Raw genomic sequence first — 27,784 nt, forward strand, 5'->3', positions numbered from 1 at the left:
CAATGCTCCGTATTTCCCTTCCCAGCCCTCACGACCATGTTCACAGCCTGTTTATCTGTGTGTTCACTTGACTAATGTCCCTCTCCAGCCCCAAACTCCATGGTCTCTTTTGCAAATGACAGAGCTCCTGGCACATGATAGGTGCTCAATAACTATTTGCAGAATGAAGAGATTTACCATTTTTATATTCACGGAGCACAAGGACAGAAAGAAGTGTAATTTGAATTGGCTTAATCATGAAGAAGGAATTATTGACTCACGTCATTGAAAATTCAGGTGTAGTTTCAGAGGAATAGACGTAGGGATGCCCGCATCTGAATATTCCTGCAGTGGGGATTAATATCTGCCTTTCTCCATCTCTCAGCTCAGCATTTCTTTGTTATTGTCATTCTAAAGCAGTGTGCTCTCTTGTGGTGAGTAGGCACCCACTGGCTACAAGATGTCATCTCCAAAGTTTAGTCATGTGAGTGTAACAAAAGCAACTATTGCTCCATACTTCCACCAGAAATCCCAGATTTAATTGGTTCAATTTAGATAACATGCACCGTTCCTGTGACAATCTTTACAGCCAAGAAGAAGGATTATGTGAGTTGGTCTGACTTTTGCTCATGACCATGCCAAGATCAATGTTGGGCGTGGTCAGACCATAGAACAGTGGAGGAGACGTGGTCCCCCCATGCCCCATGAGACTCAAAGGCTATTTCTGTAGGGAAGAAAAAAGGTGCTGGAAAAACAAAACTCATAGTTTCTTGCTGTGGTGCCAAAATACCCCCAGGTCTGTCAAGCATCCCTAAAGATAAGAAGTAGATACGCTCTTAGCAAGAAGAGCTAAGAGGCTCATACCTTCTAGGCCCTAAGAGCAAGCTCCAAATCAGAGACAAAAATGATGTGGCCAGCTTAATCTCCCCTATTTTCCTAATGAGAACCCTGCTGAAGTTCTGCATGGCGGCTTCTTGTGGTGAAGAGCCTCAGACAGAACTGGGTGGGATCGATGAGTAAGATCGATGAGCATAGTGGAGTAAGGCTTAACCAGCACAGGTCTTTCTGGAAGCTGATGGCTTTAAGCAACACTGAGGATGGATCCCCCTAGGAGGCCACACATCTCACAGTTGACATTCCATGGTCCTGTGCTACCCCAGGGATCCCCAGAAGGCTCCATGGGATGGTGGGTAACCCAGCTCTCTACTTTGAGGTTTGGACTTCCTAGTAAAATTCTCTTGGAGAATAGGGTTATCTATAACCTGGGGTAGCAAGCACTTGACTTCCCTTAGTTTAGTTCTCTCTCACTGATGCTAAATATGAACAGCTTTTCCTTTCCCTGGAGAATGATATTCCTTCATTAGATGGGGGCCTCATGTACCAGAATCCTGCTACAGAATCTGGGGAGTGGAAGAGTAGAATTGATTCCTCCTTTACCTGTTCTCTAAAAAGCTGGGTGCTGGATCCACAGCTTGAGCTCCACCAGACAGGCTGTTCTGAGCTATTGATTGGAGAATTTGCATGGCAATTGGTGACAATGGCAGTGATGACAGTGGTTTTGCCTGCCATATTCTGACCTTATTATGTCTTTATAAAGGAGAGAGATTCTGGGCTTCCTGTTCCCAGCAAATTGCCAAACTCTACCTTCCACCCACCCATTGATTCTGAACCCTTTATTTTCTTCCAATAAATCCTTCTAGCTAAAGGGGGGGGGTGCAGTTGGTTTTCTTGATTGCAGTCAGGAATCCAAATTGACGTACTTTAGTTTTTCCAAAAACAAACAAACAAACAAACAAACAAACAAAATTGCTCAACTATGTTTTGTAGTTGCAGTATTTCAATTCCAAATCCATCCCCCTTTGGGAGGAAAATTCTATAGCCTATTTCATTACTTGATTTCAGTTAGTTATTTAATACCCATCTCAGGTTTGTCACCTCTAAAATGGGAGTAGGGAAATATTCTGGTCAAAGGGCTTCTGTGAGTGCCACTTAGTGTGGCGGAGCACTGAAATGCATAAACACCCCATGAATTATAAATGTGAGTTGCAGTTCAGGAGGATTGTACATGAGTAGATGAACTAGATTTAATCCTTCCGTATTGCAATTGTACTCCACCTCGATGCAGCACAGGCTAATTACTGATATTGGGATTCATGAATTCATTCTAGAGAAATTTATTAAATGTCCACTAGGTGCCAAGTACCAGTTTTTAATTAGCATTTTTTTATCAGGGATTTATCATTTGCTACCCATCTGTCATGCTCTTCCAACTCTGAGGAACACAGTACCCAGGGACTTGCTTTTTCCTGGCTCAGAGTCATTCTTCTCTCCTGGGAAAACACAGGACACCCAGGGTGGACTTCTGTTCTTACAGGATCCTTCCTTTCTAGGAAAACAACAATAACAACAACAAAACAGCATCTCACCCCTGCGTGTGGTCTTCTTGGCAGCTTCTTCTGAAGGTGGGCCTGGTGGAAAGGGGAGAGGGCCATGTTGAGCCAGCATTAAGCCTTTGATGTGAATAGGATTGGCAGAACCAGGGAGCGGGGACCGGTGATCGTTTCTAACATGAGCCGCAGCTGGCACTGCTGTTTGGAAGGCAACCGTATAACAATGTCATAAACGGATTGACAAAAAATAAATAAATAAAAACCAGTCTTTGAAGCGCAGTACTGTAAGACCTATTTTTTTTTTTTAAACTTTATGGCTTAATTTAACAATCAACAAAAGATGAGGGGGTAAAAGAAAACAGGCAGTGAGGTGTGCTCAGTAATGAGCCCAGTGCACATGTCCTAAAATAAGATTCCTCAGACATTGACCCCCACATTGTGTCATCCTCAGTTTCAGAAGATGGTTACGGGGAAAACCTGGAAAGCGCCAGGCATCATTTAATCATGATTAATTAACTAATTAATTAATTTTAATTAGGTATATATGTCAGCAGAATGCCTTTGGGTTTGTTGTACACAATTGCTGCACAACTTTTCATTTCTCTGGTTGGACGTGATGTAGAGTCACACCCTATGTGCAGTCATACATGTACCTAGGGTAATGACATCCATCTCATTCCACCATCTTTCCTGCCCCCCTGCACCCTCCCACCCTCTGTCCCCCTTGCCCAACGAAAGTTCTCCATTTTTCCCATGCCTCCCTCCCCATCAAGGATCAGCATCCACTAATCAGAGAAAACATTTGGCCTTTGGTTTTGTGGGATTGGCTAACTTCACTTAGCATCGTATTCTCCAGCTCCATCCATTTACCTGCAAAAGCCATGATTTTATTCTCTTTTAATGCTGAGTAATATTCCAATGTGTATATAGACCACAGTTTCTTTATCCATGCAACTCTTGAAGGGCCTCCAGGTTGGTTCCACAGTTGAGCTATTATGAATTGGGCTGCTATAAACATTGATGTAGCTGCATTACTACAGTATACTGATTTTAAGTCCTTTGGGTAGAGACCCAGGAGAGGGATAGCTGGGTCAAATGGTGGTTCCATTCCCAGTTTTCTGAGGAAACTCCGTATCTTGTAAGCACCTAACAGACTGTTCTCTCCAAGTCAGAAGAAGAGACCGTTTTGCTGAGAGGTTTGTGTGTTGTAAGATAGCTATGAAATCATACTATTTCCAAGTGTTAATATCTAGCTAATCTCCTTGAATGTGGGGTGAGAGCTGAGGTGAAGAGCCACTTTTAATGCCATCTGCTCATAATTGCTGAGAGAATACCAAGGAGGGAAAATTTCTTGCTGCGTCATTATTCGGGGTGATTTGGCATTTGGCAATTGCCGTCTCTGCGGTACATGGAGAAGGATGCTCTCGGGTCGAGAGGGGCTTTGCTGATTGTTGGACACGCAGTGGCCAAGCCTGTGTCGGGACTCTCTGCGTTACCACTTAAAAGCAAGCCCTTGCAAAATGTGACATGTTGAGATCCACAGAACATGAGACCCGCAAGTGACCTTGGAGAGCCTGTGATGCAGCCACCTCCTCTTTTCCCAGAAACTAGAAAGTACACAAGCTAAGTGAGTGCCAAGAAATCATGCCGAACGTCAAGCTGGAAATTAAATGTTTTGCAGTTTCAGGACTCCTTCCCTGGCCATCTCTCTCTCTCTCACCATTTGAGGATGTGGCACAGAGAAAAGGCCAGATGGCAGGGGCCCTGTTGGTCTTTGAGGCAAGGTCTCTGCTTCCCCCTTTGTTATGCATTACCTCGTGTGTTTAAATAGATTGCTTTCTAAAGTAACAGGGAGTGGAGGAAGGGAGAGCCTGTCATTTCCTATAAAGCCTCTCCTCTGAGAGCAAGAGGAGAAGACAAGCCTACAAAGTGTGAAAGGCTTCCTAAAAGGGGCTCGTGGGCTCCATGACCTTGATGTTCCTGCTATAGTTGTTATGGCAACAGGAAAGTGCAATGATGGTTGCTAAGGGACTGAACCGCCGCAGTCCCCCGTCACTTACTGGTCACTCCACTCTGGGACTCAAGAGATCCACCCAAACCAGGGATGAGTCAGCTCAACCCATTTTGAAGCTTGGTCTCAAATCCGGTTATATTTAGTAGCCATTTGTTCTTGAATGAAGTCCGAAGGTCTTGCAAGGGTGAAGGCAATTGTTTTAAAAGTCTTCAGTGGACTGAAATGTGAGGAAAAAGTTTCCAAATGGAAGGAACACTCCTGTCCCCCACATCTGCCAAGTCCCCCTGGGTCCCACGACACCATTTCATTTACAAACCGATGATTTTTTTGGAAACAGGTAATATATTCACCGTATAAATCTTTGCCTCCAGAAAGGTCAACATAATTAGTGAAGAGAAAGTGCAGGCTGTACCTGAAGGGGACTAATGAGCCATTAAGTGGGACATTTCCCTCCACCATTCTGGGAGGACAGTCGGTGGCATGAATGTCTGTCTATTTTCCAGAGTGATCATCCTCATCCCGCCTCAATGTTGTGAAAATCCACCGTGTGCACAGGATGTGATGCGGTCCAAATATACCAGGCAAAACCTGCGTACCAGTTCCTAGGATGGAATCCAGTGCCTCTCTGTCCCTATGTTCAGGATGGGGAACACATGTGGGAGCCGTACCTTAGCTCTCCAGCTGTCTCGCTGGCTCACACTAATGCATGTTGATTAAAACGTGCTTATTAACTGTTGGGTGGGCTACAGAAAGGCTCAGCCCTTGTGTACATGCATGGATGCTGGGGATGAGCATTTTTAGATGTTGGCTCTGTGCTGAGAGCGACTGTAAGTAGGTCCTCAGTTCCTTTTCCTTTTCACTTCTTCAAGTATTTGCTGAGCACGTCTTATCCGCCAGGTAGTCTGACAGGAGCTGGGGATACAGAAATAAATGAAGGTTTGCTCTTAGCCTTCCAGGAGCATATGCACAGCGGGGTCCCAGACCTGTGAACAGCTATGACAGGGTGTGCTAAGTGTTGTTATGGAGGTGTGGCCGATCTGATGGGAACAGAGAAGAGCTACGGCCATCTGGGGTGTCCGGTTAGCTTTCCAGAGAATTTTTTTTTCTTTTTTCTAGGGGGGTGGGGATACTGGGGGTTGAATTCAGGGGCACTCGACCACTGAGCCCCATCCCCAGTCCTATTTTGTATTTTATTTAGAGACAGGGTCTTGCTGAGTTCCTTAGGGCCTCGTTTTTTGCTGAGGCTGGTTTTGAACTCATGATCCTCCTGCCTCAGCCTCTCAGGCTGCTGGGACTATAGGCCTGCACCACCCGCCTGGCCTGAGGCTTTCTTCAGGTAGACATTATGGCTACGTAACTGTGAGCAAGTGTGCATACACGTACTCTTTTCTCTTACGAGTCTCGGGGACAACTCGGGGTGACCTGAGAGCTCTGTGATCCCTTCCGTGGGAAACTGATGCCAAGGTAGAGGTGGATGCACAAGGGATTTGGGGGTAACGCCAAGGAAAGATGAAGAGGAAGGGAGCAAGCATGGGCAGGGAGCGCATCAGAAGGTGCCATAGGTCTGACCCCCACCAAGGAGAGGTGCAAGGGACGGAGGAGGGGCCTCAGACGGGGACAGCCCATGGTGGCCCTGGTGGGAGGAATGCCTGCAAGGCTCCCGTGTTGGTGACCCTGATGCCACCATGCTGTTCCCCATCGGCTGGAGTACACCTGGGGACAGGGCGGGCTGTGCTGAAAGCAGACCTGCACCTGAGACTGACAGCCAGCTGTACTCCCTGTTCACCAACTCTCTCAGTTTTAAAGGTTTTTAATTCTTTTTTTTTTAATATTGAGACCAGGTCTTGCTAAATTACTTAGGGCCTCCCTTAGTTGCTGAGTCTGGCTTTGAACTCATGACCCTCCTGCCTCAGCCTCCCGAGCCGCTGGGATTACAGGTGTGCACCCCCCCACACTTACTGTCTCTCATTGAGCTCAAAAACACATGACATCATGTTTACCACTATAACCAGTTTTTCAGTGTACAGTACAGTGGTGTGACCCATCTGCATGTTATTGTCTAACCGCTCTCTAGAACCTTTTGATCTTGAAAAACTGAAACTCTGTACTTGTTGAACAACATGACTCCTTCCTCTTCCCATCATTCGGGGGCAACCACCATTCTGTTCTCTAAGTGTTTACTGTTTTTATACCTCAGATAAGTGGAATCAGATGGATTTGTCATGTGACTGGCTTATTTTACTTAGCAAGATGTCCACAAATTTATCTGTATTGAAGTATATGACAGGATTCCTTCCTTTTTCAAGGCTGAATAATACTCTATAGTACACATGACAGTATATTCCACCTTTCGTTTATCCATTCTTTTGTCTATAGACACTTGGGTTGCTTCCACCTTCTGAATTTTGTGAATAAAGCTGATACGAACACAGAATCACAAACATCTCTTTGAGACCTTGCTTTGAATTCTAAGGATGTTTTTTCCTGACTCGGTCATCGGTTGATGGGCATAGGTCGTTTTCACCTATGTATTCACCTGGGCTACTGTGAATGATGTGGCCATGAACACGGAAATGCAAATACGGCTTTGAGACGCCAGCTTCTTTCCTGAAGCGAGGTCCCTGCGGCTCTGTAGCTATTAGGTCCGTATTTCTTTTGGGGTGGACTGTCGGGATTCAGCTTAAACGGGGTGCTCATCCTGGAGATGTTTGAGAGAGGCTGGATGACGGGAACAAGGCAGATAGTTTCATACCCTAGCTATTCTATTAGCTGCTTTGGGACAGCCGCTTCTCCGAGATTTGTCTCTCTTTTGCCGTCACAGTGACATCCCCGCACCATGCTGCACCACCGCTCTCGCAGTGGGACGGACGGGGACAAACACTCCAGTAAGGGAAGACAATCCCCGGGCTGGTCTCCATCTATCAGAGGTTTTTCACCCCAAATTTGGAGCTGGAACACAAATTAGTTATCTGATCGGGGGCTTTAGACCTAGGAGCCGTGTGAGACAGTCAGCCGGGCTTCCCTCGGGGTTAGGGAAAGGCAGAGAGAGAGCGGGGTTTGAGGAAGATGGGCGCCCACAGGGACCCTGCGATGGTGCGGCTGTGAAGAGTGAGACAGATGAAGGACTTCCTCCGTCGGCGCTAGCCTTCTTATTCTTGGTTTCTCAGAGCCTCGAGATTTCTTAGACAGTCCCATGTCCTTAGACTCATCTCTTCCTATGGCAGCTTGAGGGGGGGTCTCCATATTTGGCAACAAAATAGCTCGACCCTTAGCCACCACGAGGCGAGTACTCATCTCCACTTTTGCGTGCACAGCCCAGAGTTTACACGAGGCACCCAAGAAAAAGACAACTTGGTTATTGGCTCCCCATAAAAGACTCGGATGACCCTTCAGAAATGTCCCAAGTTGAGGCACAGTGGCAGGGAGGTCTTTGTCCTTCCCAGTCAACCAGGTGTTGAATGCAGGACACCCCCCACCCTACCCTGTGGAGGTCACTTCCAGGAATGGGATCATCGGTCAGCTGTCCTCAGGCTGCATCGCCAGAGATTGAGGAACGAGGATCCTGAGGGGAAAGAGCTGGCTCTGCCCACAGGCGCCCTGCCCGGGGTCACCTCCCTTTCTTGCTAGTGCCCACCTGCTCGGTCAAGCGCATGGGGCTGTGCCCTGCCTATCACATTCCCTCCCCAAGGATCTCATTTTGAGCAAGTGACACGAGATGAAGGATTCAGTAGCACCCACTGAAGGGGCAGCAGCAGCAGACACAATTGTCTTTTGAGGTTGGTGGCAATAATCACTGCCCCGAATATTCCTGAAACTCAGTTTGCCAGGGTCCCTCGGGTGTTTGATACGTTTCAATCTTTGTACTTGAGTCTCTGGTTGATGCTGGTTTGCTTCCAACAAGCTTCACTTTATCTCTGGGCATTGAGAGTGGGTTTTATTTTCTTGGAACTAGGAACTCTGGCTGACCAAAGGAATGCAGGGTAAAAGAGAAGGAGGAAAGAAGGAAAGCTCAATTGTAGAATAACATTTATTCTTCATGCTCATCTGACTATGGAGATTGGACCCCTTTTAGCAGGGATAAGACAGTAGTCATTAATAATTTGACTATTACCTGCCCCTCAAACCCCACCTTCACTTCTTTAAAACCAGAGACAGACAGGATAAAAAAAGACGTAAGATCACTGCACCTAGGGTGCCATGCTACGTCACGTACGACCAGAGAAATGGAAAGTTGTGCTGCGAGCGTGTACAGTGAATCAGAATGCATCCTGCTGTCATGTCTACTTGAAATCAATTTAAAAAATTAAAATAAAAAAATAAAATAAAATAAATAAAAAATTAAAATAAAGAATTTAAAAAAAGAAGTGAGATCTCATTCATAATAGCACTTTTAAAAGCCACTCCATAAAATGAACGGTTTGATGATGATGATGGTTGGCAGTGAGGTGGTATCCACTATATCTACTTCTTTTGCATCGTAGTCTCAAGAATATTGGCACAAATGAGTGGATGTGCACAAACGGGGTTTGACTCAGCCGGTTAAGTCAGTCAGCTGGAGACCATGGGATGCCCTAGCTGAGCATATTAGAATCATTTATAGGCCAAGAGGAGCGACGTCAGATTAGGAAGCATAGCATTTCGTTAGGACGACAGGGGCAGTTCTCTTGAGACCTCAGGATGATCAAGGGTACAGAGCTCAAAGCTGCGTCTGCAGAGCCTCAGGTGACATGGAGATGCGTGTGCCTCTCATGGGACACTCAGAGGTGACAGCCTTCAGCAATCATTCCAAGAATCTGAGCAGCCAGGAGGGAGATGGGACATTGAAGTGTTAACGACAACATGTTTGGGGTGTTGAAATCTTGGACTAATCGATTAACAAATCACGGATTAATAGGGAGATCTCCAGTGGGAAAATCAAAGTCCTCAGCCAATCTGCTCCTATGTAAATAGAGCTCTCCCTGGGTTAACTCATCAAGACTCTTGTTAGAATGTACTTAGCAGAGCCAGGGGTGCAAACGTGGGGCGGAATTGCCTTTGCAGGGTTGACTGGATGGAAGGCAAATCAACTCAAGTGGGTCCCTGCTAGCCCATCTGGAGTCGGGCCCTGCTGACAGGGGAAATGGATCCCAGCAGGAGCAGATCTCTGAATATTTGATCTCATTGCTGCAGTCTCAGCATTGACAGGATGGAGGCGGCCAGGAGAGGAAATTAGGATTCTTGTTTCTTGGTCTCTTGAAACACCAGGAAAACACTAGGAGAAGGTATGGAACTTGGTTTTGGGCGGGAGGTGATATTGCAAGGTCTTGGGGCTTGGAGTAGGAAAGGAATGGGGTGGTCAGAAAAGGGCTCATTGAGGTCATGTTTAGAGAGTGACCAGCAAGGTCAGAAGGAGCCAGCTCTACAGAGTCCCTGTACGGCTTCAGTTCTGCCACCGCCCGGTTCTGCTCTGCAATTCCATTCCCTTCAGATCTTTCTAAGTCAAGGTGTCAATCACTGCCCTTCCTCATCCTCCGGGTATCCAGAGGAGAAAACAGCTCCTCTCCCAAGTGACGTGGAGTTGGGCCTCTTGTCAATAAAATTGAAAAACTGAGCATTTTTTTTTTTTGGTTGTTGTTATCAGCACCCCCTGACTAGCCTCTCTCGCATGCCGTGCTGGATCTTCCCATGATTTAGGATCCGCTCTTCTCACTCCACTCTAATAGGAATGCATTGCCTGTTGATTATCTCAGACGCAACTTATTACCCTGAATTTAATACTCCTTCCGCACCATTTCAATTAATGCGGCGGTGAGTGTGCACATTAGAATGACCAAGCACAGCCAGAATTTAATTGATTTAATTTGCATATCCCATCCTGAGAGAATTATAGGTTGTAAATTCACCCACTGGCAGGACCTGACCACCGCTGCTTCCTTTGTGAATACCAAATTAGCTTCCCGGAAGGTTCCCCCCAACCCTAGCTGCCTTCAGATCCCCGGAGACTCCTGATGTTCGTCCCATCCCTTTGGAGGGGAGTGTTGACCTCTGTGAGTCTGGGGGGAGCTGTATGTCTGGACTGCTTATAAGAAGAGCAAGCACCCCAGAGACCTGGATCCTCTTTGAGGCAACCTCCAAGGGGGTCTGTTGGAGGCGCCAGAAATATTTCTGGATACTGTTGAAAGTGTTACCATCAGAGAACGTGGAAAAGACAAACTTGATGGATACCTTGTATTTCATAAATATCCACATATGTGTAGTAAGTGTATCCTGCATTTCAGTCCATGCAGAGAGGTTTACCTGGGGACCATTGGATCTTGTCACGATTTTGTATCTCATGGCAAACCAGCCTCATAAGAATGGGGTGATATCAACAGTAACAATATGGGTCACTTATTTTTTTTTGGCCAAAGATTGTTCCGAGCTCTTTGTTTGGAAGTGGCGTATGAGGAGGGCAACCAGTCTTAATACCATTTTACAGAGGACCAGAATGAGGTTCACAGAATCTGAAATGCTACCAAACTCATTCCAATAGGAAGTGACAAAGCTGGGCATAAAGCTCAACTTAATTTTTGGTAGAGAAAAAAAAATTTTTTTTTCTATTATAGGCATCTATACCGAAAAAATCAACCTTCGAAGGCCTGAGTTTGTATGTTCTCACATTCATTTATATGATTTTAATTTGCTAGTCCTTTGACTGTGTTTCATTGCCCTGTATATATCACCTCCCTGTCAATAATTGAGGGCCTCTCATTAACAACCAATAACAGCTCTTTTTTTTTCTTTTTCTATGCAACTGTGATAACCAGTCTCTCTAGCTGTATCCCTGAATATTCAAAGTTATTGTCTTCCATGGATAATTTGGGGCGATTTCTGGATAAATGAATGGATATGCTATCCTTGGTTTTTTAATAAATATAATCCACACCACAGCCTGTAGCATTTTGTGGGGACCAGTCTCTCTGATTTCTCAGGGATAGTGAAACAATCTACGAGAGGGACAGCCTTAAGGGACTGTATTTGTTGTAGACGACGATGACAACTTTGCCCAGAGAGGAAACCCGAGGCTTCCCCCAGTGCTATTTCATGATTTTCTCCACTTGAAGGGCTTTTGGCTCCTGGCTGCTGTCCTGCAGTGCCCTGAAAGAAGCAGACGATTGCTCAAGTGACTGAAGAGACCCAGCCCCAGACTGGCTTGATTTCCAATCAGTATGAACAGCAACCTCAGGTCCCTCTGGGGGAGCCTTTCCTGCCAGGTGGCATGCAAGAGATGTTTACATTTCTTATGTTTTTAAAATGTAAATTTTTTTTTGTAAAACATGTTTGAGGCAAGCCCCCTGTTCTTTTTATTTTAATTCACTGAGAGAAAATTGTTTTCATCCAAAACATGTTTTCTGTCCTGCCAACTAAAAAGGAAATAACCCAAAAAAGCATAAAGAGAAAAAAATGAAATAAAAAGAAAGAAACAAAGAAAGCTCCTAGGAGGATCCTTGTAGAATTGTCAGCCTGTTGGCTGTGAGGGGACACGGAGCAGCTGTTGGCAGTGACGTCATTCCCCTACAGTGTCTGTCCTCCGTGGGAGAAGAGACCCCGTCTCCTTGTGAAAAGAGTGCATCTTGGCAACAGAGTTTTGGTCACTGTTTTATTGGAGGGAGGACATTCAAGTTCTGGTCATTGCCTTCCTCATGACTTTTCCCTTGAGGCTGGACATCCAGGCTGATTCCTCTCCTCCGCTGGGTAAACTTGTCAGAACACCTTTCTCTCCTTTCTGGGTGCCTCCGGGTAATCTGAGTCAGACTGGGTTTTAAGAAGAGAAAAAAAATGCCGGGATTAGGGCAGGTTGTGTAATTTGGAATAATCTTCTCCCTGATGAAGCCAGAAAGCTGGACAAGATATTCTATGTTTTAACAGCTGTTTTAAGGATCTGGGGAACCGAGCAGATCCTGAAGAGTCATGAGACCAAGGAGCAGACAGAAGTCCCACACAGGAGCAGAGCTGGCGCTTTGGGTGATCTCACTGTGGATGCGCTTGTTGCTTCTGGAAGAGGCAGTGGTGTGGATGGGAGGTGCCCCCGAAGCTCACGTGTGAGATGGTGCAGGAAGGTTCAGAGGAGAAGTGACTGGGTTGTGAGAGCCTTAACCCAACCAGTGAATGGACCCCTGATGGGATTAACTGGGTGGTGGCTGGAGGCAGGTGGGTGTGGCTGGAGGAGGGAGCATTGGGGGCGTGGTTTGGGGTCTCTATTTGTCTCTGGAGAGTGGAGTCTCTCTCTGCTTCCTGATCACCATGTGAGCTGCTTCCCTCCACCACACTCTTCCTCCATGATGTCCTGCCTCCCCTCGAGCCCCGAGGGATGGAGCTTGCTGTCTGTGGACTGAGATCTCTGAAACTGTGAGCCCCCAGATAAACTTTCCCTCCTCTACAGTTGTGCTGGTCAGGTCCTTCAGTCACAGCAGGGGGAAAGCTGACCAAAACAGGCAGCTTAGGGTTAAGCACTGCCCTCAACAGTCTCACAGGATGAGGGGACACAAGTTGGAGTTAGGGACCCAGTAAGGATTGAGACTGTTATGATCTGGACCTGGCACGTCCCAGGAAGCTCCTGTATTGAGAGCATGGACTCTAGTGCAGCAGGGCTCAGAGGTGGGGCTCTTAGGCAATGATCAGCTCACAAGGGCTTGGCTCTCAGCAGTGGATCAATACATGGATATCTGAATGGACTCCTGGGAGGCAGGACACAGGTGGAGAAAGCAGGCCACAGGGAGCCTGCCCTGGCAATACTTATCTTCTTCGTAGCTCCTCCTCTTCTTCTGCTTCTTGGTGACCATGAATGTTTTCACTGCTGTGACTAAAGGATCTGACCAGAACCACTGCGAAGGAGGAAATGCTTATTTGGGGACTTACAGCTTTAGAGACCTCAAACCACACAGCAAGCAGGCTCCACTCCTCAGGGCTCAAGGGGAGGCAGGGCATCATGGAGGAAGAGTGTGGTGGAGGGAAGCAGCTCACATGGTGATCAGGAAGCAGAGAGAGACTCCACTCTCCAGAGACAAATAGAGACCCCAAAGCCACACCCCCAATGCCCCCTCCTCCAGCCACACCCACCTCCTCCAGCCACCACCCAGTTAATCCCATCAGGGGTCCATTCACTGGTTGGGTTAAGGCTCTCACAACCCAGTCACTTCTCCTCTGAACCTTCTTGCAGAGTCTCACACGTGAGCTTTGGGGGACACCTCACATCCACACCATAACCATGATCTGAGCAGCTTTCTTCCACCATGCCCTGGAGCCAGTTGCAGGGCACGGTAACACACACCTGTCATCCCAGCAGCTCAGGAGGCTGAGGCAGGATGATCTCAAGTTCAAAGCCAGCCTCAGCAACAGCAAGGTGCTAATAAAAATAGGGACAGGGATGTGGCTCAGGGGACGAGTGCCTCTGAGTTCAATCCCTGGTGCAAAAACAAAAACAGAATCCCAAAAACCAATGTAATGCAGCCAGCCAACCACAGACTGCAACCCCTGAAACCAGGCGCCAAAATAAATCTTTCATTCTTCAAGTTGTTCCTGTCAGGTGTTTTGGTCACAGTGGCAGAATGCTGACACAGGGGCTGAACACTAGAAGGGGACATGAAGGCCGGTGCCTTCTTTAGAAAATGGAAACCAGAAGTGAAACTGACCCCGTAGAGTCTTCAAGCCATCTTTGAATCATTGGAGTGTTTCTTGGAATTGGGTAGACATGGTTCTAGACTCCTGATGCCTCTAGTTGCCCTATAAAATTAAACAAAGAATCTTCTTTAAAAGAAGATAGCAGGAATTGAATTCTCAAATCGTTTGTACAAGCACCTTTTCAAATGCATTTATAGGTGTGCAGTTCACCATCATCAGGCACCCAGGGAGGCTACCCAGGACTGAGCACAGACAGCCCATAGCCAACAGATAAGCTCTATCCAAGAGATGGACCTCTCCAGCACATCTTAGAATAACTCCTCTTAGGAAATTAAGATTCTCAGGAATTTTGAGAAATCACTGTATTTGTTAAAGAACAAAATGAAAACATGGGGCTCGAAAGCAACAATGCTCAAACTTAACATATTCTGAGATTCATTTAACAAAGAGAGACTTTGTGAACTGTAAGGTGTCGGAAAAAATCCAAAAACTGCTGGGGCCCTTCAGGAACGGGATGAGCTCGTTTAAAATCTGGAATGACTTCTACTGAGATAGATTCCATGGTTCTATCATTTAACAAAGAATTCAGTGCAAACCTGTTATTTGTAGAGCCCGGTTCCAGGCAACACAACATGGTCTCCTTGATTTAAAACGAAATGGATTTAGTATGTGTACAGAGATGTAGGGGCTCACAAAAGCACTGGAAGGACTGTAAAAATTGGCTGTAGCCTGGGCTTCTGTGAAATTTCTCCGAAATTGTATCATAGAACTAGTTCGTGCATCAGAGGAACCGCTACTTCATGATGATCAGGAAAGCCTCCCCTACAGCTCAGCTCCAAGACACTTTACCTTGGCCATGAACGTCCCCAGTACATTAGGTACCTGACCTCTATTTCCGGCTGCCCACGAAGCTGGGGGCCATCATCTGTAAGAATCTCACAAGCGTCTCCTGGAAGACACTTTCTAGAGCAAGCAACGTGAGCAGCTTTATGCTGCACAAAATATGTGTGTCACCAGAAGCTGCTCTGGCTACACCTGAGCTGAAGCCTCAGAATCCAGGAGGGCACATTCGCAGGGGACAGGATGCAGAAGCATCGGTGGGTCGACCAAACTTATCACAGCTGTTATTTTGTTTGCCTGGGACCACATCATCCGGTTTCTTCTGGAAACTCAACTTTTCTCACTCCCGTGGGGGAACAATTTAGTCAAGGGTAGACATTGACTCAGACCTGCCAATGACACTCACCTGCCCGGCTGGGCGCCGTCATTGGTTTCTAGATGTGCCCCTGATCCATTCTCATTCAGTGAAGTCTTCTCCAAGGCTCCTCTGTCTGAGCCATGGGAAATAAAGATCCGTTCTTTCTACCCAGCATCCTGAACACGTCGGATATGAATGTGGGCTGCTGGTGGTTTGCCACCACGGGGAGAGGGTGTTTTTGAAAAGGAAATGTAGCAGATTCGAGAAAGGAAATGAGGATGGGGGAGAGACATGGAGTTCATTTGATTTAGCTTGAACCCCGGATCAAAGTGGGTCTAACTGCTTTTGATTCCTCCGTTAGGTGATTCTGTCAATTCCCCTTGGCTTTGCTCAGTTTGAGCTGGGTTTCCCCCTGTAGTATACAGTTCTGACTAATAGTTGTGCGAACTAACGTATCTTGATCTGCCCCTTTTTGTGTTGCCAGAAAATCTCTCTCTTTGTCAAAACGACGTAGAGTTCCTGGCATCTCATGTCCCACGGACGTCCATGTTTTATTGGTAAGACGTCTGTGGAGGCGATTCTGAGAGGCTCCCTGGGGCCTAAACGGGACCTCCCAAGGGTGGGACTTTTGGGTACATGCCTTGTTCATTTGTCCATGTACTCACTCGTCCATCATTTTGTAATCTCAACTCTGGGGATCAGTGCAAGAACCTTTTGAACAAAGAAGGTAACTTCACTGTTGACAAGCTTTTCCTGGCCTTAAGTTGCCCGGGTAGAGGCCAAATTTTGATTCTCCTCATTCCTATTTGAACCTGCTTTTTCTACTGGAACTCCAGCCACTTCTTTTCAAAGGGTCTCTACGGCAGTGACTGTGATGCTCACCTCCCCTTCCATGAGCCTTGACTCCCACCCATGCCCCAGTACTGCTGCTCCTGAGACTCTCCTGGGTAGGGACACATTTTCTTGCCTGCTCATTTTGAAACATTGGGCTCAGATTATACTTATTCCATGACGTGACTTTTACATTAACATCAGTTTTACTTTTTTGGGGGGCGGGTGGGAGGTACCAGGGATTGAACTCAGGGACACTCCACCACTGAGCCCCATCCCCAGCCCTGTTTTATATTTTATTTAGAGACAGGGTCTCACTGAGTTGCTTAGGGCCTTGCTGTTGCTGAGGCTGGCTTTGAACTCACGATCCTCCTGCCTCAGCCTCTGGAGTCGCTGGGATGAAGGTGTGCGCCACCGCGCCTGTCCAGTCTTTTCTTTCTTTAAAGAACAATTTTATTTGTTCTTTTTAGTTATACATGACAATAGAGTGTATTTTGACATATTAACATTCATGGAGTGTGACTCCCCATTCTTGTGGTTATTCATGGTAGAGTTTCACTGGTTGGGTATTCAAAAATGAACATAGGAAAGTTATCTGATTCATTCTACTATCTCTCCTATTCCCATCCCCCCTACCTCCCCTTCATTTCCCTTTGTCTAATCCAATGAACTTCTATACCCCTCCCCTGCTTATTGTGTGCTAGCATCCACATATCAGAGAGAACATTTGGCTTTGTTTTTTTGGGACTGGCTTATTTTACTTAGCATGCTAGTTTCCAGTTCCATCCATTTATTGGCAAATGCCATCTGTTCATTCTTCTTTATGGCTGAGTAATATTCCATTGTGTATGTATACCACATTTTCTTTATTCATTCATCTATTGAGGTGCACCTAGGTTGATTCCATAGCTTAGCTATTGTAAATTGAGCTGGTCCACATGGATGTGGCCGTGACACCACAGTATGCTGATTTTAAGTCCTTTGGGTATATGCTGAGGAGTGGGCTAACTGGGTCAAATAGTGGTTCCATTCCAAGTTTTTTGAGGAATCTCTATGCTGCTTTCCAGAGTGGTTGCACCAATTTGCAGTCCCACCAGCAATGTATGAATGAGCCTTTTTCCCCACATCCTCGCCAACATTGATTATTAGTTTTATTTTTAATACTTGCCATTCTTACTGGAGTGAGATGAAATCTCAATGTAGTTTTAATTTGCATTTTAATAGTTGCTAGAGATGTTAAATATTGTTTCATTTATTTGTAGATTGAAGATCAGTGTCTCCTTTGAGCTCCTAATGAATTTTTTAACATCACTCATATCACAAAACACATTATATGTGTTTTTTTTCTTTATAAGACTGTGAGCTACTCACAGTATTACATTCAGTGTTTATAGGCAGTGACCAAAAGAAATTAACTAGACCATCGCCTGTATTATATTCAGTTGTAGCAGCAACTGAGTCTCTGTAATACTTTTTATCATTGGAATTTTATAGTTGTGTAGGTGAGTTTTGGATTAGTTTGTTTCTTCTTTATTAGGTTAAAAGCTCAGGGGACTCAGGAGCATGGATAATTTTGCTGCCCAGTGTATTCCTGAGACATAGTAAATCCTGAAAAAAAAATGGATTGACTAGATGAGTCAAAGATGAACGAATGAATGAAGAATAAAGAAAATATAGATAAGAGAATGCATTTCTACCCCCTTTAAGAATATGAGGAGTTTAAAAAAGAGGAGATTGGAGAAGATGCTTTTTTTTTTTTTTTTTTTTTTTTTTAGTGAAAAGAACAAGAAATGTGAGTAATAGTGAAATTGTTGGCACTGTAGACCTTGAATGAAGGGTGTTTTAAAATTTCTAACTTACAAAAGGCAGAAGAAACAGTACAAAGACCTCCCCCCACCAATCCATTCGAGAGTAAGTTGCAAGCATAGAGCCCAATCATCTCCCAAGAATTCAAATCTGCTTTAAACATGAATGATCTCCTATAGAACTAGAATGTCCCCATAAACACCAGGGGATCGACCTTATGAACATCTACAGGCCCCGTTCAAGTTTCATCAAAGGTTCTGACAGTCTTCTAGGGGTCTAACTCTGGATCACGTGGTCCCTTGGTTGTCATGTTTCTTTAGTTTTCTTCAATCTGATTTCATTTTCTTTTTTTTTGCATTCAGACTTTGAGACACTTTGAGATATGACAGTCCACTTATTTTGCAGGGCTTTCCTCATTTTTGTTTGCCCACTGTTTCCTTGTGGTCAGGCTCAGCCTGTGCACCACCGGCAAGGCCACCGAGAGCCCAGTGGTGGACTCGCTGCTCGCATTCCAGGTGAGTTCGGCTTGACCACTGGATTGCATCAATGGCTTCTTAAGTTCCTCTGCTGTAGACATACTCTTTTCCCCTTTGTGATTAAGAAGTGTTTTTCAACGAGATTATCCATTTCTCATCGAACTTTCATTGAAGAAGGTTTTTTTTTTTATTATTTGACAAAATATTTATTGGGCGCTTACGATATCAGGGACTATGGAGGTGTGGCTCGGGTTGGGTTCAAGCGTAGCTGTTCTTGCCCTTTGAAGACAAACCCAGTAGCTTTGATGTAAACAAATATATGATGCATGAAACAAATGATTTTTTTTTTACCAGAGTTTAGAGAGCAATACATGATTCCTTTCACAGCAACAACTAAGAAAATCTTCATGAGAGAAACTACCTGGGCTAGCTGGGAATGTATTGAGTTTCCACAAATTGGAGAATAATTAAGGACTAAAGTCAGCAAACATACTGGAGGACCTAGAGGGGCAAGTAATGGGGGCACCTTACAAGTGTGTTAAACTGGCTCAAGTTCAACTCAGTTATTTTAGAGGTAGAGGAGAGAGGGGCGGTAGGGAGAGAGTGAGAAAATATTTGAAGGAACCATTTTTTAAGTAAAGAATTCTTCCTGACATTTCTCAGATTCAATTTTACCCTTAGATGTGAACCTGAGGGTCCCCTTCTATGGGTTCTGCACTTCAAGGGCTGCATGTGCATTCTCTCTCTCACCCTCTCCCAAGAAAAGGTGCATTGCTCAGTGTGAAAGTGAGGCTCTAGTTTCAAGGCTCCTCATGAGCTAGCTCTGGATCTGGGACAGTCACACCAGGCAGCGAAGGAATCACTTATAACAGTTAACAAAACTTCACTCTTGAATGTGTCCACTTTGAGGTCCAGAGGAAGCGTGGATAGAGACTGATACTATTCTTTGCCCACTTCACTAGTGTTACCATTGTGAGTAGCTTTATTTTTATACCAATATTTAATAAGACTTACTGAACGTTGAAAAGATGAAATTGTTTCATTTAAGTGATTTTGATTTGAAATTCTGATGCTCATTGATCAGCTTAGATTTCTGCCTTTCATTTTAACGACTAGTTCGATATGTTCTAGAAGAAAAATGAAACTTGATGGGTAATACTTCTAAATGACATTAAATGACTTATTTAATAGTTATGGGATAAATGTAAAAATGATTAAAATATTAAGTAAATGTTAAGTAATTTAATTTTCACTCATTAGGGTTTACTTTAGTGTAGAATATAACTATAATATATATTTTAATATGTAAAACTTGTAAATTAAAGTATTGTCAAATCTTGTGAGATTTATTTTACATTAAATGATTATTAGCAGCTTTGAATTCGAGACCCTCCTGCCCCAGCCTTTGAGCTGCTGGGGTTACAGGTGTGCACCACTGTGCCCAGCTTTCTGTGACTTTTGATCACCTAAATCTGTGCTTTAGTGCCTATTTTCCATTTTGTCTTTGGGAGGATCATTCTCCATGGTAGGGAGATAGGGTGAACCGATTTAACCATTTGGCAGCCTGCTTTATAAAATTGACATATACGATATATGGACCTCACTTAGACTCTCGCCCCAGACCCTGCATGTGTTACAGGTGGGCTTTCCCACACCCCCTCCCCAGTCTGCTTAACCTTGTGATTATCCTGAGCTCCAGAGAAAACGCAGATTCTGTGCATAATTTTTTTTTTTTTTTTTCAAATTCTGTGCATCAGATGGGACTGGGTTGGTTTGTCTGTAGAACAGCCATGGGCAACTATTTCATCTCCAACAGCGTTCTGAGCTCTCAGAGACGTCTGCACACACCACATCTTCTTTCTGGTGAAGGTCTGATGTCAGTTGACAGTGACAGCTGGGTTTCAACTAAGGAGAAGGTTAATCAACTTCCAGAGTGAGTCCAGTGTTTTAGGGCTGGCCAGCTTATCGTTTAATTATCTCTCCACGGGTCGAGATTGATCTGCAGTTCATGGTGAGCTGGTGCCCGTCCTATGAGTCCTTGTGGAATTGCAATTTAAGCAGCACAGCACGAATGTTCCACAGCTCTCCCTTCTGCCAAGGGCTGGCTGATATGAAGGATCGTCTCTCCGACACCCTCTTCCCTTCCTGTGCTTTGATTGTATGTGAGGCTTTTTTTTTTTTTTTTTTCCTTATCAAAGAAGCAATACACGTGTTTACAGGAGGAAAAAAAAAAAAAAAAACCGATAAAGCAAGAGAAGAAAATAAAAACATCAACAATTGTACTAGGCAGAGACAGCCCCTGATAACTTATCTGTTGATCTGTTTAGAATCCCTGAAGAAAGATCAGGATCTGTTTCCCACCCCAGAGATTCTAACTCAAAGGGTTTGCAGTGGCCTGGACAGAGGTCGTTTCTTAAGGCCTCAAGTGTATCTGTAGGTGAAAATCCAGACGTTCAGTAGGTAAGGTATATATTTTGTTAAAATGGGTATTCGATAGTAAGTTTTAATTCCTGATTGCCTTATTTAATGGTTCACGACAAACTTCTTCCCGTAGAAGAATGAGCCCTCTCACCCATGGCTTTAATGGCCTCACAGTATCAATTAAGCTGTGCCATCAATCCCTTGTGGTTGAATAGGTAAGATGTTTTCACCTGGCCCTTGAGTGGGGGTACAGTCAGGGGACAGAGAAGAACTGAAATATTCAGGTTGGCATGAGTAGGCCCGCAGGTGCAGAAAAAAATGAGGAAACGAGGCTCAGTTTAGTACAGTAACACAAAGACTAGAAATATGGCAGTGTAAGTTTTGGGCTGTGGTTTTCAGTGAAACAGTCTCCAAATAATTGCTTACTAGCTAGAGATACACCTGGAGGTTCATTTGCTTATTTATTTCTCATTCATTCATTCAATCAGGCCTCCACCAAATAGACAAAGATGGATAAGCTTTTCTTCTTTATCTCAAGGAACTTATACCCCAAGAGGCAGCAGGGACAGGTGAACACATGTCTTCATGTCTGTGAGCACTGTTATGGTTTGCATGTGACGTGTTCCCAAAGACTCGTGTGCTGAAGGCTTGGTCCCCAACGCAGCAAGGCTCAGAGGTGGGGCTTTTGAAAAGTGATTGAATCATGAGGATTCCGACCTCACCATGGGTTACAGGTGGGCTTTCCCACCCCCCCCCCCATTCTGCTTATTAATTCAGAACAACTAAATGGACATGGGGTGGTGGAAACTATAGGCAGGGGCATGGTTGGAGGGAGTAGATCACTGGGGCGAGGCCTTGGGGACTACAGCTTGTCCTTGGCCCCTTCCTCTCGTGCTCTGCATCCCAGCTTCTATGGGTGGACAGCTTTCCTCCACCACACCATTCTACCATGATGTTCTGCCTCATCTCAGCCCCCAAACAATCGAGACCACTGACCACGAGCTAGACTCTCTGAAACTGTGTGAGTCAGAATAAATATTTTCTCCTTTCCTCCCATCAGTTGTCTTGGACACAGCAATGAAGGGCTGACTAAACAAGGACTTACTGTGTTCCAGGCACTCTTCTAACAGTTTAAGTGAATTTTTTTTTCCAATGGTTATTCAGCACTACCTGATGAAGTCAGTATTATTACTATCATCACCTTCTGCTGATGAGAAGACTAGGCCCAGAGGGGAGGCTTTGTGTGAAGTGATACAGTTAGTAAGTGGCAGAACTGGGAATCAGGCCAAGAATTCTCTGGCTCCAAGGGCACCCTCCTAACTCTGTCCCCTGCTGCAGGACTGGCACATCAAAGGATAGCAGGTGCTGTGACAGGATTCCTAAGGGAAGAAGTGGGATGTGAGTGAAGAGCAAGAGTTTAGGGAGAGACTTTTGGCGATCAGCAAATTTGTTGAATTGGTTCATGGAAAATTCAATAAGGAGGGGGAATTTTCAGATATGCAGCGTAGAGATCCATTGCTTAATCATTCACTTCTACTTGTTGCAAATATTTTATTTCCTCTTTATATGTCACGTACGTGCCTGGTACGTCCTGATATCCCATGGGAGCTGAGGGGGAGACTGACTAAGGCAGTTGGGGGCCTGCTGACCATGTGTGGGTTGTGGACACATCAGTCTCAGCTAGGACAGTGGAGCCAGCAGTCTGAGGAGGGGATGTAACACCCGCACTGGGAGAGAGGACCACCTTGTGGTCCCCCATCCAGGCCTGGATGAAAGTGTGCCTCAAGTGAAAGAGGAGAGCATCACTAGAGACCCTCCCCCCCGCCAAGCCCCTGAACCAAGAGAGGGAAGATAAGACGAAGGAGAAAGTCTTATTTATTGCTGGATCTGAGGATCAGCTTCAGGAACTCTTGTCAGTGGATTTATCTAGAGGCATAGTCCAGAGTGCTCACGGTTAAAGCCTACACAGCAGAAGGATTCCTCGCAGCTGGGAGGGAGTTATGGCTTAGGAGAATCCCTGGATCCAGCAAGGAGAAATCAGCCCAGAAGTAGATCTTGACAAATCACATGGTGAGGGTTAAAAATCACCCTGCCTCTGGAGAGTGTTTAAAAAGGCCTACACACATGGATTATCTTCTTCAGCAAAGGGACACCTGGCCTTGGTTCTGTGATCATCATGCAAGTATGAACATAGATAAAAAGACATGAGTAACTCAGTTAAGATGTTTCAGGCTGAAAATAGCATCATCATCATCACCACCAACAACAAAAGTAAACATCCTGTCCCAATAGACTTAAATATGAAGGAAAATATGTTCTCGTAGGAAGAATTCTAGATGTAGAAAGGCTTCAGGGTTGGGTGATTCAGCACTCAAACAACCTGGGTGTTTTAATCTGTATGAGTAATGGCAGATGCTGTAACAAACCAGACCTAAGATCTGCTCGTCCATGTCAGTGGAAATGGAGGCTTCAAGTACACTTAAGGACCTTGCCACCTTCAACATGGCTTCCAAATCACTCTGGTGTTATGCAGCCTACAGATGGAGAATGTTGAGGGCCATAGCTGAGTCGGGATGACGCATGGCATTTTTGCCAGAAGTAGTGGTTGAGAGGTAACGCCAGCGAGCCATTAAGATGATGACTTTTGAGTTCTCCCGGAGTTCCCGTTGAGTTCCGGTTGAGCTCTCGCAGGGATTCCTGAAGAGTTCGCATTGGTTGGGGAAATGCCGGAGGAGGGATTTCCGGTTGGTGGTTCCCGGAGGAGCCACGTGGCATTCAGGAGAGTTCCCCGGGAGTGTGTGTGAAGTGCTGGTGAGTTCAGAAATAAAGTTTGTTCCTGTTTCCGTGGCTCGTGATTTGTGCCCAGCCAGACTGCGGCAGGAGAAGGAGAAAGAATGTGGACAGTGAAACAGGATATTTCAGAGGCCAAGCCTAGAGGCTATAAACATGACTTCCTTTCATAGATTAGGATGCTCCCTAACTTCAGGGGAGCTGTTAATGGGAGTTTACTCTGTGCTCAGGAGGAGAGTAAGATGTGTTGGGTGAACTGACTGCATTATCTTTGTCTCATGAGTTCTTTCCATTTTTCCACACTGTCATCCTCAAAGTCACTCCCTCCCTGGTAGCGAGGTGACAGTATTGGCTCCAGGTGTCTTAGCCAATCCCCTTAGCTGAGAGAAGCAGAGACGGTCTCTCTTTTGCCTATGTGTCGTGAGTGAGAAAGCATCTCCCAGAGCCCCCAACAAGCTTTCCCTGTTTCTTTGGCCAGAATTGTTTCACGTGTCCCTTCCTTGACCAATGCCTGGAAGGGGAGTGAGATTCCTCTTTGACAAACTAATCCAGTCTCTGGAGCTAGGGAGCAGGGGCATGCTCTGAAGCATGCATTTGCTTGTGGAGGTGCATCACTAAGAAAGTTCATAGTGCTCTTAGGGTGCAAGAGAGAAATATTTCCAGTTATGGAAGAAGCAGCATCTGGTATATGTGTTCTGCATACTTGAGTAGAACTAGCTTGGCTTTTCTGAGCAATGGGCAGGAGAAGAGGTGGTAATATGTCAGAAGTTCTCCTATCACTGTTCTCTCAGTACCTTACTCTCCGATAAATTCCTCCTCCCTCTCAGAATTCTTTTGTATTAACTGGCAAGAAGCTAAATTTCTTATCTGGGTGGAGAAGGAGGGGAATGGGACATATGTAGGAACAGGGGACAGGGAAAAATTGGGGAATACCAGGAACCACTGGGAGGCAGTGTAATTGTTGAATTTAGGAAAGCAAATCACAGTATCTGGTTGCAGCGAGGTCTCAGCCACCATCTGGGCGACTGGTGAGAACAGTCACAGACTTCATGGATTTCTACCGGAAATTGTCATCCTTCCGGAAATTGTAATATTAGGGGAAAAAAACTTAGAGGCTAGGGGGGAGGCTGCAGCCTCCATGAAGTTATTTGGTTCATTCAGTTAATGTGTCCTTTGGTAACCACAAAACATGTGTTGACTTTCCTCTCTGCCATAATAAAACAAGTCGTGGAATTGCAAAAATGCCAGATTATGCAGGAGGGGGAGGCTCCCAGAGGTTGGAGGGAGCTGGGCTAGTGAGCGTGAGCTGCCCCTGAAGGAACAATATGAAAATTCTCCTGTTACAGGGTTTTCCATGATGAAAGTTCCCAGAAGTCATCTAATGAAAAGGGGGGGAAATCCAGAGGCCCCCCTGAATAAATGTCCCAAAGTCTTGGAATTATGTGTCCATGGGTGACCAGAGCACATTCCCTGAGAGGTGCTGTGACACTGAGGTTAAGTGTCAGCACATATGGCCTTTGGGATGAGACAGTTGTGGATTGAAACTTCCCTCCTATATCCTCGCTGCTTAATGACAAGTAGCCAGGGTAACCCCTCCGGCCTCAGTTTCCCCTTCTTTAGCATACATTGGGTCATTATGCGACTGTAGGAGATACTTAATGTGAAAGTGATCAGCAGAGCCATCGGATGTTGGAAAATGCTTAGTAGAGTTCAGTTGTCCTTGTTTTATCCTTCTGTAAGTTTAGTCTCTGGCACAGTAACTAGGGTGGTAGCGACCAAGACAAGCTTCGTGAGTGAGTGAAAGTGCACACACAAGACTATGGAAGAGAATAGTCCCAAGTGCATTTAGAGAGAAGAGTCTATGGTCATCTTGCTAGTGTGGTTGAGGCCACAATAGAGGACAAGCCCCACTGGGAAGAAGAGCCCTGAATTTAAATGCTTGACATCTGTTGATGCATTTAGCTTCAGTGATTTTAATCAACTCTAAGAATTCCATTCAGGTACTTCTGTGTGTGTTGAGCTCAAAACACTGGTCAACCTTCCTTCCTTCCTTCCTTCCTTCCTTCCTTCCTTCCTTCCTTCCTTCCTTCCTTCCTTCCTTCCCTCCTTCTCTCTCCCTTTCTTCCTTCCCATCCATCACATTTATCTATCATCTATCTTTTTGTCATCTGTATGTATCAATCAATCAATCTACCATTCATCCATCTGTCTGGCCATGTGTTCATCCATCCATCCATCTGTCCTTTCTATCTATGTATCTATCTTCTAGAGATATCATTCTGTCAATCAGTCTATCACCTATCATATCCATCTTTCTATTAATCTATTTATCCATCATCTACTTACCATCTGTCATCTATAGGTATCTATCAATCATTCATCCATCTATCAGTTTGTCTGTTCATCCAGCCATCCATCTGTCCTTCCTATATTATCTACCAATTATCTATTCTCTATCATCTACTCATTCATCTAACCATTGGTTCTATCTATGTATCTATCTATCTAGCCACCCATTCATCCATTTCATTCTATCAGTCAGTCTGTCATCTATCTGTCCATCTAGCATCCATCCATCTGTCGTATCTGTCACCTATTTATATCTATTATTCTAACATTCTATCTATGTATCATCTATATATCTACTGTTCTGTCAATCAATCAGCCTATCATCTATATGTCTATGTCTCTCTCATCCATCCACCCATCCATAGCACTGAGTCATGTCCAGGGTATATACATGATAAAGCATCCCCTGCTCTCAGTAGCTTATAAGCTGAGAGGGAGACATGCCAGGAGACAGAATATTAGGATTAAAGCGTGTACAGGATACTTGTAAGCAGTGCAGAACCTGCCCACTGCAGAGTCGTAGCAGGGCTGACTCACACGCATTAACCTCCTGAGGATCTCAAAGTGAATGGGGGGCTCTGACTGCTCCTCTCAGGGTGGGGGAGTAGGAGAGGGGGCTCTGCCACCAAAAGGACCTTGCGTCTGCTACCTCTTACCCAGAGCAGCCCACTCTTATTGACAAGATCATTAATAATTTTTTACCCTCTTGAAATCCACAAAAGATGCTGCAAGGTTAATATTCTAGTTCTTACAAGTGTCAATCTAGTCAATCTCAGAGGAACAGGAAATGATGTTTTTATTTATTTATTTATTTAAGTGAAATTATGTGATTGTCAGAGCTCAGCTGGCCACGGGGTCAGGAGACTTTCTGTCTCCTCATTGGCATGTCTGTCCCCCCAGAGTTGTGCCAAGATCCTAGGGTCTTACCGATTCCAGCAAGAGGGCTGGAAAGTGAGGTTCTGTCATCTGCTAAGGTATCAGTGTCACATAGCCCCCTGCCACCCCATGCTGGCAGTGTGGGAAACTGGGTTTCATTTTAAGCTCATGGTCCCCTCCCTGTGTCACTTTCCTCCCCGACACAGGGACATGATCTTCAATGGGCCTGCTAATCTCATCTCCCATGTCCTGAGACACTCCCCAGATCTAGAAATACAAACTTACTCCCTGTCCTGGACCTCAGCCCTCAACCTCACTCTGCCCTACACACCTAGGCCCTCAGTGTTGCCTCTTCTCCGAGCTTAGGCTTTTCAAAAAGACAAGGATGGTATTGTCCTCAAGCAACTTTGAAGCTCAGTCTAGGAAAAAAACAATAACCACGACAAAATGTAATTAAGAAAATATCAAGGGCTGGCTGCATCTTGGAATGGAGAGAAGGGGAAAATAATTATTCTTTAAGATTTAAAGAACTAATCTGACTACACATTTCTGCATCTTTGTGGTAGTCTTTTAGGTGGTCATCACCTAACATATAGTTATTGACAAGACCACTCACGATGCTGCCCGGCCCCACGAATTCCCATTGAAGTGCTCGGCAAACCTTACTGTGCATCCAGTCACCTGGGATTCTTAGTTAAAAGTGAGATTGTGATTCACAGACCTGGAGTGGAACCTGAATGGTTGGTCGTTTCATCCAGGTAAAGATAAGAGGTGAGAAGCATGCAGGGTAAGGGCCGTGGAGGCAGAATCTGCAGTTCCTTCAAATACCTGGAGAAGGAAAGTGAAAATACCTTAGGAATAATTTGAGTAATCATGGGTAAAGCCACACAATGAATCTTAAATGCTACTAAGCAGAGAAGTCACTAGAGGAGCTTGTTAAAATGCAAATACATGCGCGCGCGCACACACACACACACACAAATGTATTCTAACAAAGTACAGATACCAGGTTCCA

This window comes from Callospermophilus lateralis, chromosome 1, assembly GCF_048772815.1.
Source record: "Callospermophilus lateralis isolate mCalLat2 chromosome 1, mCalLat2.hap1, whole genome shotgun sequence".
Taxonomy (NCBI): domain Eukaryota; kingdom Metazoa; phylum Chordata; class Mammalia; order Rodentia; family Sciuridae; genus Callospermophilus; species Callospermophilus lateralis.